Source organism: Gorilla gorilla, chromosome 6 (genome assembly GCF_029281585.2).
Source record: "Gorilla gorilla gorilla isolate KB3781 chromosome 6, NHGRI_mGorGor1-v2.1_pri, whole genome shotgun sequence".
Classification (NCBI taxonomy): Eukaryota; Metazoa; Chordata; class Mammalia; order Primates; family Hominidae; genus Gorilla; species Gorilla gorilla.
In genome coordinates this window covers 3,103,432-3,126,451 of record NC_073230.2, presented here as the reverse complement: position 1 = coordinate 3,126,451, position 23,020 = coordinate 3,103,432, and positions in this window count along the sequence as shown.

Here is a 23,020-nt window from a genome sequence, read left to right as displayed (position 1 = left end):
AGCGGTGTAGATATTTCCATGTTCATGCAGATAGCAGTGTAGATATTTCCATGTTTATACAGATAGCGGTGAAGATGTATGCATGTTTATACAGATAGCGGTGTAGATATTTCCATGTTCTTCCAGATGGCTGTGTTGATATATCCATGTTCATAAAGATGGCGGTGCAGATATTTTCATGTTCATATAGATAGCGGTGTAGCTATTTCCATGTTAATACAGATAGCGGTGTAGATATTTCCATGTTCATCCAGATGGCTGTGTAGACATATCCATGTTCATACAGATGGCAGTGAAGATAATTCCATGTTTATACATCTAGCGGTGTAGATATTTCCATGTTCATACAGATAGTTGTGTAGATATTTCCATGTTCATACAGATAGCGGTGCTGATATTTCCATGTTTATACAGGTAGCGGTGCTGATATTTCCATGTTTATACAGGTAGCGGTTTAGATATTTCCATGTTCATACAGATAGCGGTGTAGATATTTCCATGTTCATACAGATAGCAGTGTAGATATTTCCATGTTCAAACAGATAGCGGTGTAGATATCTCCATCTTAATACAGATGGCGGTGTAGATATTTATATGTTGATACAGATGGCAGTGCAGATATTTCCATGTTCATACAGATGGCGGTGTAGATATTTCCATGTTTATAGAGATAGCGGTGTAGTTATATCCATGTGTAAAGAGATAGGTTTGTAGATATTTCCATGTATATGCAGAGAGCTGTGTAGATATTTCTATTTTCATGCAGATAGCGGTTTAGATATTTCCATGTTCAAACAGATAGCGGTGTAGATATTTCTATGTTCATCCACATGGCTGTGTAGATATATCCATGTTCATACAGATAGCGGTGTAGATATTTCCATGTTCATACAGATAGCGGTGTAGATATTTCCATGTTTATACAGATAGCGGTGAAATGTATGCATGTTTACACAGGTAGCGGTGTAGATATTTCCATGTTCATACAGATCGCGGTGTAGATATTTCCATGTTCATCCAGATCGCTGTGTAGACATATCCATATTCATACAGATGGCGGTGAAGATATTTCCATGTTCATACAGATTGCGGTGTAGATATTTCCATGTTCATACAGATAGCGGTGTAGATATCTCCATGTTCATACAGATAGCGGTGTAGATATTTCCATGTTCATACAGATAACTGTGTAGTTATTTCCATGTGTAAAGAGATAGCTGTGTAGATATTTCCATGTATATGCAGATAGCTGTGTAGATATTTCCATTTTCATGCAGATAGTGGTTTAGATATTTCCATGTTCAAACAGATAGCGGTGTAGATATTTCCATGTTAATAGAGATAGCGGTGTAGATATTTCCATGTTCATACAGATAGAGGGGCTGATATTTCCATGTCCATACAGATAGCAGTTCTGATATTTCCATGTTTATACAGGTAGAGGTGTAGATATTTCCATGTTTATACAGATAGCAGTGTAGATATTTCCATGTTCATACGGATAGCGGTGTGGCTATTTCCATGTTCATACAGATAGTGGTGTAGATATTTCCATGTTCATCCGGATAGCTGTGTAGATATTTCCATGTTCATACAGATAGCGGTGATGATATTTCCATGTTTATACAGGTAGCGGTGTAGATATTTCCATGTTTATACAGATAGCGGTATAGATATTTCCATGTTTATACAGATAGCGGTGTAGATATTTCCATGTTTATGCAGATAGCGGTGTAGATATCTCCATCTTAATACAGATGGCTGTGTAGACATTTATATGTTCATACAGATGGATGTGCAGATATTTCCATGTTCATACAGATAGCGGTGTAGATATTTCTATGTTCATACAGATAGCGGTGTAGTTATTTCCATGTTTAATGAGATAGCTGTGTAGATATTTCCATGTATATGCAGATAGCAGAGTAGATATTTCCATTTTCAAGCAGGTAGCGGTGTAGATTTTTCCATGTTCAAACAGAGAGCGGTGTAGATATTTCCATGTTCATACAGATAGCGGTGTAGATATTTCCATGTTCATACAGACGGCGGTGTAGATATTTCCATGTTCATCCAGATGGCTGTGTAGATATATCCATGTTCATACAGATAGCGGTGTAGATATATCCATGTTCATACAGATAGCGGTGTAGATATTTCCATGTTTATACAGGCAGCGTAGTAGATATTTCCATGTTTATACAGATAGCGGTGTAGATATCTCCTTGTTAATACAGATGGCGGTGTAGATATTTAGAGGCTCATACAGATGGCGTTGCAGTTATTTCCATGTTCATACAGATGGCGGTGTAGCTATTTCCATGTTCATACAGATAGCGGTGTAGATATATCCATGTTCGTAGAGATAGCGGTGTAGATATTTCCATGTTCATACAGATAGCTGTGCTGATATTTCCAAGTTTATACAGATAGCAGTGAAGATATCTCCATCTTAATACAGATGGCGGTGTAGATATTTATATGTTCATACAGACGGCGGTGCACTTATTTCCATGTTAATACAGATGGCGGTGTAGATATTTCCACGTTTATAGAGATAGCGGTGTAGTTATTTCCATGTGTATAGAGATAGATTTGTAGATATTTCCATGTATATGCAGATAGCTGTGTAGGTATTTCTATTTTCATGCAGATAGCAGTTTAGATATTTCCATGTTCAAACAGATTGCGGTGTAGATATTTCCATGTTTATTCAGATAGCGGTGTAGATATCTCCACCTTAATACAGATGGCGGTGTAGATATTTATATGTTCATACAGATGGCGTTGCAGATATTTCCATGTTCATACAGATGGCGGTGTAGATATTTCCATGTTCATACAGATAGCGGTGTAGATATTTCCATGTTTATACAGATACCGGTGTAGATATTTCCATGTTCATACAGATAGCGGTGTAGATATTTCCATGTTCATACAGATAGCGGTGTAGATATTTCCATGTTCATACAGATAGCGGTGTAGATATTTCCATGTTCATACAGATAGCGGTGTAGATATTTCCATGTTCATACAGGATGCGGTGTAGATATTTCCATGTTCATACATATAGCAGTGCTGATATTTCCTTGTTTATACAGATAGCGGTGTAGATATTTCCATGTTTATACAGATAGCGGTGTAGATATTTCCATGTTCATACAGATAGCGGTGTAGATATTTCCATGTTCATACAGATAGCGGTGTAGATATTTCCATGTTCATACAGATAGCGGTGTAGATATTTCCATGTTCATACAGATAGCGGTGTAGATATTTTCATGTTCATACAGGTTGCCGTGTAGATATTTCCATGTTCATACAGATAGCAGTGCTGATATTTCCATGTTTATACAGGCAGCAGTGTAGGTATTTCCATGTATATACAGATAGCAGTTTAGATATCTCCTTCTTAATACAGATGGCGGTGTAGATATTTATATGTTCATACAGATGGCGGTGCAGATATTTCCATTTTCATACAGATGGCGGTGTAGATATTTCCATGTTTATAGATATAGCGGTGTAGTTATTTCCATGTGTAAAGAGATAGCTGTGTAGATATTTCCATGTATATGCAGATTGCTTTGTAGATATTTCCATTTTCATACAGATAGCGGTGTAGATATTTAAATGTTCAAACATATAGCGGTGTAGATATTTCCATGTTCATACAAATAGCGGTGAAGATGTTTCCATGTTCATACAGATAGCGGTGTAGATAATTCCATGTTCATACAGATAGCGGTGTAGATATTTCCATGTTCATACAGATAGCGGTGCTGAGATTTCCATGTTTATGCAGATAGCGGTGCTGATGTTTCCATGTTTATACAGGTAGCAGTGTAGATATTTCCATGTTTATTCAGATAGCAGTGTAGATATTTCCATCTTAATACTGATGGCGGAGTAGATATTTATATGTTCATACAGATGGCGGTGCAGATATTTCCATGTTCATACAGATGGCGGTGTAGATGTTTCCATGTTCATACAGATAGCGGTGTAGTTATTTCCATGTGTAAAGAGATAGCTTTGTAGATATTTCCATGTATATGCAGATAGCTGTGTAGATATTTCCATTTTCATGCAGAGAGTGGTGTATATATTTCCATCTTCAGATAGAGGTGTATATATTTCCATGTTCATACAGATAGCGGTGTAGATATTTCCAAGTTTATGCAGAGAGCGGTGAAGATGTATGCATGTTTACACAGATAGCGGTGTGGAGATTTCCATGTTCATACAGAGGGCTGTGCAGATATATCCATGTTCATTCAGATAGCGGTGTAGATATTTCCATTTTCATACAGATAGCGGTGTAGATATTTCCATGTTCATACAGATGGCTGCGTAGATATATCCATGTTCATACCGATTGCGGTGAAGATATTTCCTTGTCCATACAGATAGCGGTGTAAATATTTCCATGTTCTTACAGATAGAGTTGTAGCTATTTCCATGTTCATACAGATAGCGGTGTATGTATTTCCATGTTGATACAGATAGCGGTGCAGATATTTCCATGTTCATACAGATAGCAGTTTAGATATTTCCATGTTCATCCAGGAGGCTGTTTAGATATATCCATGTTCATCCAGATGGCGTTGAAGATATTTCCTTGTTTATACAGATAGCGGTGTAGTTATTTCCATGTGTAAAGAGATAGCTGTGTAGATATTTCCATGTATATGCAGATAGCTGTGTGGATATTTCCATTTTCATGCAGATTGCGGTTTAGATATTTCCATGTTCAAACAGACAGCGGTGTAGATATTTCCATGTTTATAGAGATAGCGGTGTAGATATATCCATGTTCATACAGATAGAGGGGCTGATATTTCCATGTTCATACAGATAGCGGTGCTGATATTTCCATGTTTCTACAGGTAGCGGTGTAGATATTTCCATGTTTATACAGGTAGCAGTGTAGATATTTCCATGTTTATACAGAGAGCGGTGTAGATATATCCATGTTTATACAGATAGCGGTGTAGATATCTCCTTCTTAATACAGATGGCGGTGTAGATAATTATATGTTCATACAGATGGCGGTGCAGATATTTCCATGTTCATACAGATGGCGGTGTGGATATTTCCATATTCATACAGATAGCGGTGTTGATATTTCCATGTTTATACAGATAGCGGTGTAGATATTTCCATGTTCATACAGATGGCCTTGCAGATATTTCCATGTTCATACAGATGGCGGTGTAGATATTTCCATGTTCATAGAGATAGCGGTGTAGTTATTTCCATGTGTAAAGAGATAGCTGTGTAGATATTTCCAGATATATGCAGATAGCTATGTAGATATTTCCATTTTCATGCAGATAGCGGTGTAGATATTTCCATGTTCAAACAGATAGCGTGTAGATATTTCCATGTTCATACAGATTGCGGTGTAGATATTTCCAAGTTTATACAGATTGCGGTGAAGATGTATGCATATTTACTCAGAGAGCGGTGTAGATATTTCCATGTTCATACAGATAGCGGTGTAGATATTTCCATGTTCATCCAGATGGCGGTGTAGATATTTCCATGTTCATCCAGATAGCTGTGTAGATATATCCATGTTCATACAGAGAGCTGTGTAGATATTTCCATGTTCATACAGGTAGTGGTGTAGATATTTCCATGTTCATACAGATAGCAGTGTAGCTCTTTCCATGTTCATGGAGATAGCGGTGTAGGTATTTCCATGTTCATACAGATAGCGGTGTAGATATTTCCCTGTTTATACAGATATCGGTGCTGATATTTCCATGTTTATACAGGCAGCGGTGTAGATATTTCCATGTTTATACAGATAGCGGTGTAGATATTTCCATGTTTATACAGATAGCAGTGTAGTTATTGCTAAGTTTATACAGATAGCGTTGTGGATATTTCCATCTTAATATAGATGGGGGTGTAGATATTTATATGTTCATACAGATGGCGGTGCAGATATTACCATGTTCATACAGATGGCGGTGTAGATATTTCCATGTTCATACAGATTGCGGTGTAGATATTTCTATGTTCATACAGATAGCGGTGTAGTTATTTCCATGTGTAAAGAGATAGCTGTGTAGATATTTCCATGTATATGCAGATAGCAGAGTAGATATTTCCATTTTCAAGCAGATAGCAGTGTAGATATTTCCATGTTCAAACAGATAGCGGTGTAGATATTTCCATGTTCATACAGATAGCGGTGTAGATATTTCCATGTTCATACAGATCGCGGTGTAGATATTTCCATGTTCATCCAGATGGCTGTGTAGATATATCCATGTTCATACAGATAGCGGTGTAGATATATCCATGTTCATACAGATAGCGGTGTAGATATTTCCATGTTTATACAGGCAGCGGTGTAGATATTTCCATGTTTATACAGATAGTGGTGTAGATTATTCCTCGTTAATACAGATGGCGGTGTAGATATTTAGAGGCTCATACAGATGGCGTTGCAGATATTTCCATGTTCATACAGATGGCGGTGTAGCTATTTCCATGTTCATACAGATAGCGGTGTAGATATATCCATGTTCATAGAGATAGCGGTGTAGATATTTCCATGTTCATACATATAGCGGTGCTGATATTTCCAAGTTTATACAGATAGCGGTGAAGATATCTCCTTCTTAATACAGATGGCGGTGTAGATATTTATAATTTCATTCAGATGGCGGTGCAGATATTTCCATGTTCATACAGATGGCAATGTAGATATTTCCATGTTCATACAGATAGCGGTGTAGATACTTCCATGTTCATACAGACAGCGGTGTAGATATTTCCATGTTTATACAGACTGCGGTGAAGATGTATGCATGTTTACACAGATAGCGGTGTAGATATTTCCATGTTCATCCAGATGGCTGTGTAGATATTTCCATGTTTATACAGATAGCGGTGTAGATATTTCCATGTTCATACAGATAGCGGTGTAGATATTTCCATGTTCATACAGATAGCAGTGTAGAAATTTCCATGTTCAAACAGATAGCGGTGTAGATATCTCCATCTTAATACAGATGGCGGTGTAGATATTTATATGTTCATACAGATGGCAGTGCAGATATTTCCATGTTCATACAGATAGCGGTGTAGATATTTCCATGTTCATACAGATAGCGGTGTAGATATTTCCATGTTTATACAGATAGCGGTGAAATGTATGCATGTTTACACAGATAGCGGTGTACATATTTCCATGTTCATGCAGATCGCGGTGTAGATATTTCCATGTTCATCCAGATCGCTGTGTAGACATATCCATATTCATACAGATGGCGGTGAAGATATTTACAAGTTCATACAGATTGCGGTGTAGATATTTCCATGTTCATACAGATAGCGGTGTAGATATTTTCATGTTCATACAGATGGCGGTGCAGATATTTCCATGTTCATACTGATAGCGGTGCTGATATTTCCATTTTTATACAGATAGCGGTGTAGATATTTCCATGTTTATACGGGTAGCGGTGTAGATATTTCCATGTTTATACAGATAGCGGTGTAGATAACTCCTTAATACAGATGGCGGTGTAGATATTTATATATTCATACAGATGGCAGTGAAGATATTTCCATGTTCATACAGATCTCGGTGTAGATATTTCCATGTTTATAGAGATAGCGGTGTAGTTATTTCCACGTGTAAAGAGATAGCTGTATAGATATTTCCATGTATATGCAGGCAGCTGTGTAGATATTTCCATTTTCATGCAGAGAGTGGTGTAGATATTTCCATGTTCAAACAGATAGCGGTGTAGATATTTCCATGTTCATACAGACAGAGGTTTAGATATTTCCATGTTCATAGAGATAGCGGTGTAGATATTTCCATGTTTATACCGATAGCGGTGAAGATGTATGCATGCTTACACACTTAGTGGTGTAGATATTTCCATGTTCATACAGATAGCGGTGTAGATATTTCCATGTTCATCCAGATGGCTGTGTAGGTATACCCATGTTCATACAGATAGCGGTGCAGATATTTCCATGTTCATACAGATAGCGGTGTAGTTATTGCCATTGGTAAAGAGATAGCTGTGTAGATATTTCCATGTATATGCAGATAGCTCTGTAGATATTTCCATTTTCATGCAGATAGCGGTTTAGATATTTCCATGTTCAAACAGATAGCGGTGTAGATATTTCCATGTTCATACAGATAGCGGTGTAGATGTTTCCATGTTTATACAGATAGCGCTGAAGATGTACGCATGTTTACACAGATAGCGGTGTAGATATTTCCACGCTCATACAGATAGCGGTGTAGATATTTCCATGTCCATCCAGATGGCTGTGTAGATATATCCATGTTCATACTGATAGCGGTGTAGTTATTTCCATATTCATACAGAGAGTGGTGTAGATATTTCCATGTTCATACAGATAGCGGTGTAGCTATTTCCATGTTCATACAGGTAGCGGTGTATATATTTCCATGCTCGTACAGATAGCGGTGTAGATATTTCCAAGTTCATACAGATAGCTGTGCTGATATTTCCATGTTTATACAGGTAGCGGTGTAGATATTTCCATGTTTATACAGTTAGCGGTGTAGATATTTCCATGTTTATACAGATAGCGGTGTAGATATTTCCAGGTTTATACAGATAGAGGTGTAGATATCTGCTTCTTAATACGGATGGCGGTGTAGATATTTATATGTTCATACAGATGGCGGTGCAGATATTTCCATGTTCATACAGATAGCGGTGTAGATATTTCCATGTTTATAGAGATAGCGGTGTAGTTATTTCCATGTGTAAAGAGATAGCTGTGTAGATATTTCCATGTATATGCAGATAGCTGTGTAGATATTTCCATTTTCATGCAGACAGCGGTGTAGATATTTCCATGTTCAAACAGATAGCGGTGTGGATATTTCCATGTTCATACATATAGCGGTGTAGATATTTCCATGTTCATACAGACAGCGGTGTAGATATTTCCATGTTCATATAGATAGCGGTGTATATATTTCCATGTTCATACAGATAGCGGTGCTGTTATTTACATGTTTATACAGGTAGCGGTGTAGATATTTCCATGTTTATACAGATAGCGGTGTAGATATTTCCATGTTTATACAGATAGCGCTGTAGATATTTCCATGTTTATACAGATAGCGGTGTAGATATCTCCATCTTAATACAGATGGCGGTGTAGATATTTATATGTTCATACAGATGGCCGTGCAGATATTTCCATGTTCATACAGATAGCGGTGTAGTTATTTCCATGTGTAAAGTGATAGCTGTGTAGATATTTCCATTTATATGCAGATAGCTGTGTAGATATTTCCATTTTCATGCAGATAGCGTGTAGATATTTCCATGTTCAAACAGGTAGCGGTGTAGATATTTCCATGTTTATACAGATAGCGGTGAAGATGTAAGCATGCTTACACACATAGTGGTGTAGATATTTATATATTCATACAGATATCGGTGTAGATATTTCCATGTTCATCCAGATGGTTGTGTAGATATATCCATGTTCATACAGATAGCGGTGTAGATATTTCCATGTTCATACAGATAGTTGTGTAGATATTTCCATGTTCATACAGATAGCGGTGTAGCTATTTCCATGTTCATACAGATAGCGGTGTAGATATTTCCATCTTCGTACACATAGCGGTGTAGATATTTCCATGTTCATACAGATAGCTGTGCTGATATTTCCATGTTTATACTGGTAGTGGTGTAGATATTTCCATGTTCATACTGATAGCTCTGTAGCTATTTCCATGTTCATACAGATAGCGGTGTAGATATTTCCATGTTCATCCAGATGGCTGTGTAGATATATCCATGTTCATACAGATAGCGGTGTAGATATTTCCATGTTCATACAGATAGTGGTGTAGATATTTCCATGTTCATACAGATAGCGGTGTAGCTATTTCCATGTTCATACAGATAGCGGTGTAGATATTTCCATCTTCGTACACATAGCGGTGTAGATATTTCCATGTTCATACAGATAGCTGTGCTGATATTTCCATGTTTATACTGGTAGCGGTGTAGATATTTCCATGTTCATACAGATAGCTCTGTAGCTATTTCCATGTTCATACAGATAGCGGTGTAGATATTTCCATGTTCATCCAGATGGCTGTACAGATATATCCATGTTCATACAGATGGCGGTGATGATAATTCCATGTTCAGATAGCGGTGTAGATATTTCCATGTTCATACAGATAGTGGTGTAGATATTTCCATGTTCATACAGATAGCGGTGTAGCTATCTCCATGTTCATACAGATATCGGTGTAGATATTTCCATGTTCATCTAGATGGCTGTGTAGATATATCCATGTTCAAACAGATGGCGTTGTAGATATTTCCATGTTCATACAGATAGCGGTGTAGATATTTCCATGTTCATACAGATAGCGGAGTAGGTATTTCCACGTTCATACAGATAGAGGGGCTGATATTTCCATGTTCATACAGATAGCGGTGCTGATATTTCCATGTTTATACAGGTAGCGGTGTAGATATTTCCATGTTTATACTGATAGCGGTGTAGATATCTCCATTTTAATACAGACGGCCGTGAAGATATTTGTATGTTCATACAGATGGCGGTGCAGATATTTCCATGTTCATACAGATGGCGGTGTAGATATTTCCATGTTCATGCAGATAGCGGTGTAGTTATTTCCATGTGTAAAGTGATAGCTGTGTAGATATTTCCATGTATATGCAGATAGCTCTGTAGATATTTCCATTTTCATGCAGATAGCGGTGTAGATATTTCCATGTTTAAACAGATAGCGGTGTAGACATTTCCATGTTCATACAGATAGCGGTGAAGATATTTCCATGTTTATACAGATTGCGGTGAAGATGTATGCATATTTACACAGACAGCGGTGTAGATATTTCCATGTTCATACAGATAGCGGTGTAGATATTTCCATGTTCATCCAGATGGCTGTGTAGATATATCCATGTTCATACAGAGAGCGGTGTAGATATTTCCATGTTTATACAGATAGCGGTGTAGATATTTCCATGTTTATACAGATAGCGGTGTAGATATTTCCATGTTTATACATATAGCGGTGTAGATATCTCCATCTTAATATAGATTGGGGTGTAGATATTTATATCTTCATACAGATGGCGGTGCAGATATTTCCATGTTCATACAGATGGCGGTGTAGATATTTGCATGTATATAGAGATAGCGCTGTAGTCATTTCCATGTGAAAAGAGATAGCTTTGTAGATATTTCCATGTATATGCAGATCGATGTGTAGATATTTCCATTTTCATGCAGATAACTGTGTAGATATTTCCATGTTCCGATAGCGGTGTAGATATTTCCATGTTCATGCAGATAGCAGTGTAGATATTTCCATGTTTATACAGATAGCGGTGAAGATGTATGCGTGTTTATACAGATAGCGGTGTAGATATTTCCATGTTCTTCCAGATGGCTGTGTTGATATATCCATGTTCATACAGATGGCGGTGAAGATATTTCCATCTTCATACAGATAGCGGTGTAGTTTTTTCCGTGTGTAAAGAGATAGCTGTGTAGATATTTCCATGCATATGCAGATAGCTGTGTAGATATTTCCATTGTCATGCAGATAGCGGTTTAGATATTTCCATGTTCAAACAGATAGAGGTGTAGTTATTTCCATGTTCATAGAGAGAGCGGTGTAGATATTTCCATGTTCATACAGATAGCGGTGTAAATATTTCCATGTTTATACAGATAGTGGTGAAGATATTTGCATGTTTACACAGATAGCGGTGTAGATATTTCCATGTTCATACAGATAGCGGTGTAGATATTTCCATGTTCATCCAGATGGCTGTGTAGACATATCCATGTTCATACAGATGGCGGTGAAGGTATTTCCATGTTCATACAGATAGCGGTGTAGATATTTCCATGTTCATCCAGATGGCTGTGTAGATATTTCCATGTTCATACAGATAGCGGTGTAGATATTTCCATGTTCATACAGATAGCGGTGTATATATTTCCATGTTCATACAGATAGCGGTGTAGATATTTCCATGTTCATACAGACGGCGGTGTAGATATTTCCATGTTTATAGATATAGCGGTGTAGATATTTCCATGTGTAAAGAGATAGCAGTGTATATATTTCCATGTATATGCAGATATCTTTGTAGATATTTCCATTTTCATGCAGTTAGCGGTGTAGATATTTACATGTTCAAACAGATAGCGGTGTAGATATTTCCATGTTCATTCAGATAGCTTTGTAGATATTTCCATGTTCATACAGATAGCGGTGTAGATATTTCCATGTTCATACAGATAGCGGTGTAGATATTTCCATGTTCATACAGATAGCGGTGGTGATATTTCCATGTTTATACATGTAGCGGTGTAGATATTTCCATGTTTATACAGATAGCGGTGTAGATATTTCCATGTTTATACAGATAGCAGTGTAGATATTTCCATGTTTATAGAGATAGCGGTGTAGATATCTCCTTCTTAATACAGATGGCGGTGTAGATAATTATATGTTCATACAGATGGCGGTGCAGATATTTCCATGTTCATACAGATGGCGGTGTAGATATTTCCATATTCATACAGATAGCGGTGTAGATATTTCCATGTTTATACAGATAGCGGTGTAGATATTTCCATGTTCATACAGATGGCGGTGCAGATATTTCCATGTTCATACAGATGGCGGTGTAGATATTTCCATGTTCATAGAGATAGCGGTGTAGTTATTTCCATGTGTAAAGAGATAGCTGTGTAGATATTTCCATGTATATGCAGATAGCTCTGTAGATATTTCCATTTTCATGCAGATAGCGGTGTAGATATTTCCATGTTCAAACAGAGAGTGGTGTAGATATTTCCATGTTCATACAGATAGCGGTGTAGATATTTCCATGTTTATACAGATTGCGGTGAAGATGTATGCATATTTACTCAGATAGCGGTGTAGATATTTCCATTTTCATACAGATAGCGGTGTAGATATTTCCATGTTCATCCAGATGGCGGTGTAGATACTTCCATGTTCATCCAGATGGCTGTGTAGATATTTCCAATTACATACAGGTAGTGGTGTAGATATTTCCATATTCATCCAGATAGCGGTGTAGATACTTCCATGTTCATCCAGATGGCTGTGTAGATATTTCCAATTTCATACAGGTAGTGGTGTAGATATTTCCATGTTCATACAGATAGCAGTGTAGCTCTTTCCATGTTCATAGAGATATCAGTGTAGATATTTCCATGTTCATACAGATAGCGGTGTAGATATTTCCATGTTCATACAGATAGCGGTGCTGATATTTCCATGTTTATACAGGTAGCGGTGTAGATATTTCCATGTTTATATAGCGGTGTAGTTATTTCCATGTGTAAAGAGATAGCTGTGTAGATATTACCATGTATATGCAGATAGCTGTGTAGATATTTCCATTTTCATGCAGACAGCGGTGTAGATATTTCCATGTTCAAACAGATAGCGGTGTAGATATTTCCATGTTCATACAGATAGCGGTGTAGATATTTCCATGTTCATAGAGATATCGGTGTAGTTATTTCCATGTTCATACAGATAGCGGTGTAGATATTTCCATGTTCATACAGATAGCGGTGTAGATATTTCCATGTACATACAGGTAGCGGTGTAGGTATTTCCATGTTTATACAGATTGCGGTGAAGATGTATGCATATTTACACAGATAGCGGTGTAGGTATTTCCATGTTCATACAGATAGCGGTGTAGATATTTCCATGTTCATACAGATAGCGGTGTAGATATTTCCATGTTCATACAGATGGCTGTGTAGATATATCCATGTTCATACAGATGACGGTGAATATATTTCCATGTTCATACAGATAGCGGTGCTGATATTTCCATGTTTATACAGGTAGCGGTGTAGATATTTCCATGTTTATACAGATAGCGGTGTAGAGATTTCCATGTTTATACAGATAGCGGTGTAGATATTTCCATGTTTATACAGATAGCGGTGTAGATATCTCCTTCTTAATACAGATGGTGGTGTAGATGTTTATGTGTTCATACAGATGGCGGTGCAGATATTTCCATGTGCATACAGATGGCAGTGTAGATATTTCCAAGTTTATAGAGATATCGGTGTAGTTATTTGCATGTGTAAAGAGGTAGCTGTGTAGATATTTCCATGTATATGCAGATAGCTGTGTAGATATTTCCATTTTCATGCAGACAGCGGTGTAGATATTTCCATGTTCAAACACATAGCGGTGTAGATATTTCCACGTTCATACAGATAGCGGTGTAGATATTTCCATGTTCATACAGATAGCGGTGCTGATATTTCCATGTTTATACAGGTAGCGGTGTAGATATTTCCATGTTTATACAGATAGCGGTGTAGATATTTCCATGTTTATACAGATAGCGGTGTAAATATTTAAATGTTTATACAGATAGCGGTGTAGATATCTCCATGTTAATAAAGATGGCGGTGTAGATATTTATATGTTCATAAAGTTGGCGGTGCAGATATTTCCATGTTCATACAGATGGCGGTGTAGATATTTCCATGTTCATACAGATAGCGGTGTAGTTATTTCCATGTGTAAAGAGATAGCTGAGTAGATATTTCCATGTATATGCAGATAGCAGTATAGATATTTCCATTTTCATGCAGATAGCAGTGTAGATATTTCCATGTTCAAACAGATGGCAGTGTAGATATTTCCATGTTCATACAGATAGCGGTGTAGATATTTCCATGTTCAGATAGCGGTGTAGATATTTCCATGTTTATACAGATAGCGGTGAAGATGTATGCATGTTTACACAGATAGCGGTGTAGATATTTCCATGTTCATCCAGATGGCTGTGTAGATATATCCATGTTCTTACAGATAACGGTGTAGATATTTCCATGTTCATACAGATAGCATTGTAGATATTTCCATGTTCATCCAGATGGCTGTGTAGTTATATCCATGTTCATACAGATAGCGGTGTAGGTATTTCCATGTTCATACAGATAGCCGTGTATATATTTCCATGTTCATACAGATAGCGGTGTAGATATTTCCATTTTCATACACATAGCAGTGTAGATATTTCCATGTTTATACAGATAGCGGTGAAGGTTTATGCATGTTTACACAGATAGCGGTGTAGATATTTCCATGTTCAAACAGAAAGCGGTGTAGATATTTCCATGTTCATACAGGTAGCGGTGTAGGTATTTCCATGTTTATACAGATTGCGGTGAAGTTGTATGCATATTTACACAGATAGCGGTGTAGATATTTCCATGTTCAAACAGATAGTGGTGTAGATATTTCCATGTTCATACAGATAGCGGTGTAGATATTTCCATGTTCATACAGATAGCTGTGCTGATATTTCCATGTTTATACAGGTAGCGGTGTAGATATTTCCATGTTTATACAGATAGCGGTGTAGATATTTCCATGTTTATACAGATAGCGGTGTAGATATCTCCATCTTAATAAAGATGACGGTGTAGATAGTTATATGTTCATACAGTTGGCGGTGCAGATATTTCCATGTTCATACAGATGGCGGTGTAGATATTTCCATGTTCATACAGATAGCGGTGTAGTTATTTCCATGTGTAAAGAGATAGCTGAGTAGTTATTTCCATGTATATGCAGATAGCAGTGTAGATATTTCCATTTTCATGCAGATAGCGGTGTAGATATTTCCATGTTCAAACAGATAGCGGTGTAGATATTTCCATGTTCATACAGATAGCGGTGTAGATATTTCCATGTTCATACAGATAGCGGTGTACAGATTTCCATGTTCATACAGATAGCGGTGAAGATGTATGCATGTTTACACAGATAGCGGTGTAGATATTTCCATGTTCATCCATATGGCTGTGTAGATATAACCATGTTCATACAGATAACGGTGTAGATATTTCCATGTTCATACAGATAGCGGTGAAGATATTTCCATGTTCATCCAGATGGCTGTGTAGATATATCCATGTTCATACAGATAGCGGTGTAGATAATTCCGTGTTCATACAGAAAGCCTTGTACATATTTCCATTTTCATACAGATAGCGGTGTAGATATTTCCATTTGCATACAGATAGCAGTGTAGATATTTCCATGTTTATACAGATAGCGGTGAAGATGTATGCATGTTTACACAGATAGCGGTGTAGATATTCCCATGTTCAAACAGATAGCGGTGTAGATATTTCCATGTTCATACAGATAGCAGTGTAGATATTTCCATGTTTATACAGATTGCGGTGAAGATGTATGCATATTTACACAGATAGCGGTGTAGATATTTCCATGTTCATACGGATGGCTGTGTAGATATATCCATGTTCATACAGATAGCGGTGTAGGTACTTCCATTTTCATACAGGTAGTGGTGTAGATATTTCCATGTTCATAGAGATAGCGGTGTAGATATTTCCATGTTCATAGAGATAGCGGTGTAGATATTTCCATGTTCATACAGATAGCGGTGCTGATATTTCCATGTTTATAGTGGTAGCGGTGTAGATATTTCCATGTTTATACAGATAGCGGTGTAGATATTTCCATGTTTTTACATATAGCAGTGTAGATATTTCCAAGTTTATACAGATAGCGGTGTAGATATCTCCATCTTAATATAGATGGGGGTGTAGATATTTATATCTTCATAAAGATGGCGGTGTAGATATTTCCATGTTCATACAGATGACGGTGTAGATATTTGCATGTTTATAGAGATAGCGCTTTAGTTATTTCCATGTGTAAAGAGATAGCTTTGTAGATATTTCCATGTATATGCAGATCGCTGTGTAGATATTTCCATTTTCATGCAGATATCGGTGTAGATATTTCCATGTTCAAACAGATAGCGGTGTAGTTATTTCCATGTTCATGCACATAGCAGTGTAGATATTTCCATATTTATACAGATGGCGGTGAAGAAGTCTGCATGTTTACAAAGATAGCGGTGTAGATATTTCCATGTTCATACAGATAGCGGTGTAGATATTTCCATTTGCATACAGATAGCAGTGTAGATATTTCCATGTTTATACAGATAGCTGTGAAGGTGTATGCATGTTTACACATATAGCGGTGCTGATATTTCCATGTTTATACTGGTAGCGGTGTAGATATTTCCATGTTTATACAGATAGCAGTGTAGAGATTTCCATGTTTATACAGATGGCGGTGAAGATGTATGCATGTTTACAAAGATAGCGGTGTAGATATTTCCATGTTCATACAGATAGCGGTGTAGATATTTCCATGTTCATCCAGGTGGCTGTGTAGATATATCCATGTTCATACAGATGGCGGTGAAGATATTTCCATGTTCATACAGATAGCGGTGTAGTTATTTCCATGTGTAAAGAGATAGCTGTGTAGATATTTCCATGAATATGCAGATAGCTGTGTAGATATTTCCATTTTGTATGCAGATAGCGGTTTAGATATTTCCATGTTCAAACAGATAGCGGTGTAGATATTTCCATGTTCATAGAGATAGCGGTGTAGATATTTCCATGTTCATACAGATAGCGGTGCTGATATTTCCATGTTTATACAGGTAGCGGTGTAGATATTTCCATGTTTATACAGGTAGCGGTGTAGATATTTTCATGTTTATACATATAGCGGTGTAGATATTTCCAAGTTTATACAGAGAGCGGTGAAGATATCTCCATCTTAAAGCAGTTGGCGGTGTAGATATTTATATGTTCATACAGATGGCGGTGCAGATATTTCCACGTTCATACAGATGGCGCTGTAGATATTGGCATGTTTATAGATATAGCGGTGTCGTTATTTCCATGTGTATAGAGATAGCTTTGTAGATATTTCCATGTATATGCAGATAGCTGTGTAGATATTTCTATTTTCATGCAGATAGGGGATCAGATATTTCCATGTTCAAACAGATAGCGGTGTAGATATTTCCATGTTCATACAGATAGCGGTGTAGATATTTCCATGTTTATACAGATAGCGGTGAAGATGTATGCATGTTTACACAGATAGCGGTGTAGATATTTCCGTGTTCATAGAGATCGCGGTGTAGATATTTCCATGTTCATCCAGATGGCTGTGTAGACATATCCATGTTCATACAGATGGCGGTGAAGATATTTCCATGTTCATACAGACAGCGGTGTAGATATTTCCATGTTCATACAGATAGCGGTGTAGATATTTCCATGTTCATACAGATGTCTGTGTAGATATATCCATGTTCATACAGATGACGATGAAGATATTTCCATTTCATACAGATAGCGGTGTAGATCTTTCCATGTTCATACAGATAGCGGTGTAGATATTTCCATGTTCATACCGATAGCGGTGCTGATATTTCCATGTTTATGCAGATAGCGGTGTAGATATCTCCATCTTAATAAAGATGGCAGTGTAGATATTTATATATTCATACAGTTGGCGGTGCAGATATTTCCATGTTCATACAGATGGCGGTGTAGATATTTCCATGTTCATACAGATAGCGGTGTAGTTATTTCCATGTGTAAAGAGATAGCTGTGCAGATATTTCCAAGTATATGCAGATAGCTGTGCAGATATTTCCATTTTCTTGCAGATAGCGGTTTAGATATTTCCATGTTCAAAGAGATAGCGGTGTAGATATTTCCATGTTCATACAGATAGCGGTGTAGATATTTCCGTGTTTATACAGATAGCGCTGAAGATGTATGCATGTTTACACAGATAGCAGTGTACACATTTCCACGTTCATACAGATAGCGGTGTAGATATTTCCATGTTCATCCAGATGGCTGTGTAGATATATCCATGTTCATACAGATAGCGGTGTAGATATTTCCATGTTCATACAGGTAGTGGTGTAGATATTTCCTTGTTCATACAGATAGCGGTGTAGCTATTTCCATGTTCATACAGATAGCGGTGTAGATATTTCCATGTTCATACAGATAGCGGTGTAGATATTTCCATGTTCATACAGATAGCGGTTCTGATATTTCCATGTTTATATAGGTAGCAGTTTAGATATTTCCATGTTTATACAGATAGCGGTGTAGATATTTCCATGTTTATACAGATAGCGGTGTAGATATTTCCAGGTTTATACAGATAGCGGTGTAGGTATCTCCATCTTAATACAGATGGCGGTGTATTTATATGTTCATACAGATGGCGGTGCAGATATTTCCATGTTCATACAGATGGCGGTGTAGATATTTCCATGTTTATAGAGATAGCGGTGTAGTTATTTCCATGTGTAAAGAGATAGCTTTGTAGACATTTCCATGTATATGCAGATAGCTCTGTAGATATTTCCATTTTCATGCAGATATCGGTGTAGATGTTTCCATGTTCAAAGAGATAGCGGTGTAGATATTTCCATGTTCATACAGATAGCGGTGTAGATATTTCCATGTTTATACAGATAGCGGTGAAGATGTATGCATGTTTACACAGATAGCGGTGTATATATTTCCATATTCATACAGATAGCTGTGTAGATATTTCCATGTTCATCCAGATGGCTGTGTAGATATATCCATGTTCATTCAGATGGCGGTGAAGATATTTCCATGTTCATACAGATAGCGGTGTAGCTATTTCCATGTTCATACAGATAGCGGTGTAGATATTTCCATGTTCATCCAGATGGCTGTGTAGATACATCCATGTTCATACAGATGGCGGTGAAGATATTTCCATGTTCATACAGATAGCGGTGTAGATATTTCCATGTACATACAGATAGCGGTGTAGATATTTCCCTATTCTTACAGATAGCGGTGTAGCTATTTCCATGTTCATACAGATAGCGGTGTAGATATTTCCAAGTTCACCCAGATGGCTGTGTAGATATATCCATGTTCATACAGATGGCGGTGAAGATATTTCCATGTTCATACGGATAGCGGTGTAGATATTTCCATGTTCATACAGATAGCGGTGTAGATATTTCCATGTTCATACAGATAGAGGGGCTGATATTTCCATGTTCATACAGGTAGCGATTCTGATATTTCCATGTTTATACAGGTAGCGGTGTAGATATTTCCATGTTTATACAGGTAGCGGTATAGATATTTCCATGTTTATACAGGTAGCGGTGTAGATATTTCCATGTTTATACAGATAGCGGTGTAGATATTTCCATGTTTATACAGATAGCGGTGTAGATATCTCTATCTTAATACAGATGGCCGTGTAGTTATTTATATGTTCATACAGATGGCGGTGCAGATATTTCCATGTTCATACAGATGGCGGTGTAGATATTTCCATGTTCATACAGATAGAGGTGTAGTTATTTCCATGTGTAAAGAGATAGCTGTGTAGATATTTCCATGTATATGCAGATAGCTCTGTAGATATTTCCATTTTCATGCAGATAACGGTTTAGATATTTCAATGTTCTAACAGATAGCGGTGTAGATATTTCCATGTTCATACAGACAGCGGTGTAGATATTTCCATGTTTATACAGATAGCGGTGATGATGTATGCATGTTTACACAGATAGCGGTGTAGATATTTCCATGTTCGTACAGATCGCGGTGTAGATATTTCCATGTTCATATAGATGGCTGTGTAGGCATACCCATGTTCATACAGATGGCTGTGTAGATATTTCCATGTATATGCAGATAGCTTTGTAGATATTTCCACATTCATGCAGATAGCGGTGTAGATATATACATGTTCAAACAGATAGCGGTGTAGATATTTCCATGTTCATCCAGATGGCTGTGTAGATATATCCAAGTTCATAGAGATAGAGGTGTAGATATTTCCATGTTCATACAGGTAGTGGTGTAGATGTTTCCATGTTCATACAGATAGCGGTGTAGCTATTTCCATGTTCATACAGGTAGTGGTGTTGATATTTCCATGTTCATAGAGAAAGCGGTGTAGATATTTCCATGTTCATACAGATAGCGGTGCTGATATTTAAATGTTTATAAAGATAGCGGTGTAGATATTTCCATGTTCATACAGATAGCGGTGTAGATATTTCCAAGTTCATCCAGATGGCTGTGTAGATATATCCATGTTCATACAGATGGCGGTGAAGATATTTCCATGTTCATACAGATAGCGGTGTAGTTATTTCCATTTGTAAAGAGATAGCTGTGTAGATATTTCCATGTATGTGCAGATAGCTGTGTAGATATTTCCATTTTCATGCAGATAGCGGTTTAGATATTTCCATGTTCAAACAGATAGCGGTGTAGATATTTCCATGTTCATAGAGATACCGGTGTAGATATTTCCATGTTCATACAGATAGAGGGGCTGATATTTCCATGTTCTTACAGATAGCGGTGCTGATATTTCCATGTTTATACAGGTAGCGGTGTAGATATTTCCATGTTTATACACATAGCAGTGTAGATATTTCCATGTTTATACAGATAGCGGTGTAGATATTTCCATGTTTTTACAGATAGCGGTGTAGATATCTCCATCTTAATACAGATGGCGGTGAAGATATTTATATGTTCATACAGATGGCGGTGCAGATATTTCCATGTTCATACAGATGGCGGTGTAGATATTTCCATGTTCATACAGATAGCAGTGTAGTTATTTCCATGTGTAAAGAGATAGCTCTGTAGATATTTCCATGTATATGCAGATAGCTGTGTAGATATTTCCATTTTCATGCTAATAGCGGTTTAGATATTTAAATGTTCAAACAGATAGCGGTGTAGATATTTCCATGTTCATACAGATAGCGGTGCAGATATTTCCATGCTTATACAGATAGCGGTGAAGATATATGCATGTTTACACAGATAGCGGTGTAGATATTTCCATGTTCATGCAGATAGCGGTGTAGATATTTCCAGGTTCATCCAGATGGCTGTGTAGATATTTCTATGTTCATACAGATGGCGGTGTAGATATTTCCATGTTCATACAGATAGTGGTGTAGATATTTCCATGTTCATACAGATAGCGTTGTAGCTATTTCCATGTTCATACAGATAGTGGTGAAGATATTTCCATGTTCATAGAGATAGCGGTGTAGATGTTTCCATGTTCATACAGATAGCGGTGCTGATATTTCCGTGTTTATACAGGTTGCGCTGTAGATATTTCCATGTTTATACAGATAGCGGTGTAGATATTTCCATGTTCATACAGATAGCGGTGTAGATATTTCCAAGTTTATACAGATAGCGGTTAAGATATCTCCATCTTAATACAGATGGCGGTGTAGATATTTATATGTTCATAAAGATGTCGGTGTAGATATTTCCATGTTCATACAGATAGCGGTGTAGATATTTCCATGTTTATACAGATAGCGGTGAAAAGTATGCATGTTTACACTGATAGTGGTGTAGATATTTCCATGTTCATACAGATCGCGGTGTAGATATTTCCATGTTCATCCAGATGGCTGTGTAGACATATCCATGATCATACAGATGGCAGTGAAGATATTTCCATGTACATACAGATAGCGGTGTAGATATTTCCATGTTCATACAGATAGCGTTGTAGATATCTCCATCTTCATACAGATAGAGGGGTTACTTCCATGTTCATGCAGATAGCGGTGCTGATATTTCCATGTTTATACAGGTAGCATTGTAGATATTTCCATGTTTATACAGATAGCGCTGTAGATATTTCCATGTTTATACAGATAGCGGTGTAGATATTTCCATGTTTATAGAGATAGCGGTGTAGATATCTCCATCTTAATACAGATGGCCGTGTAGATATGTATATGTTCATACAGATGTCGGTGCAGATATTTCCATGTTCATACAGATGGCGGTATAAATATTTCCATGTTCTTACAGATAGCGGTGTAGTTATTTCCATGTGTAAAGTGATTGCTGTGTAAATATTTCCATGTTTATGCAGATAGCTGTGTAGATATTTCCATTTTCATGCAGATAGCGGTGTAGATATTTCCATGTTCAAACAGATAGCGGTGTAGATATATCCATGTTCATACAGATAGCGGTGTGGATATT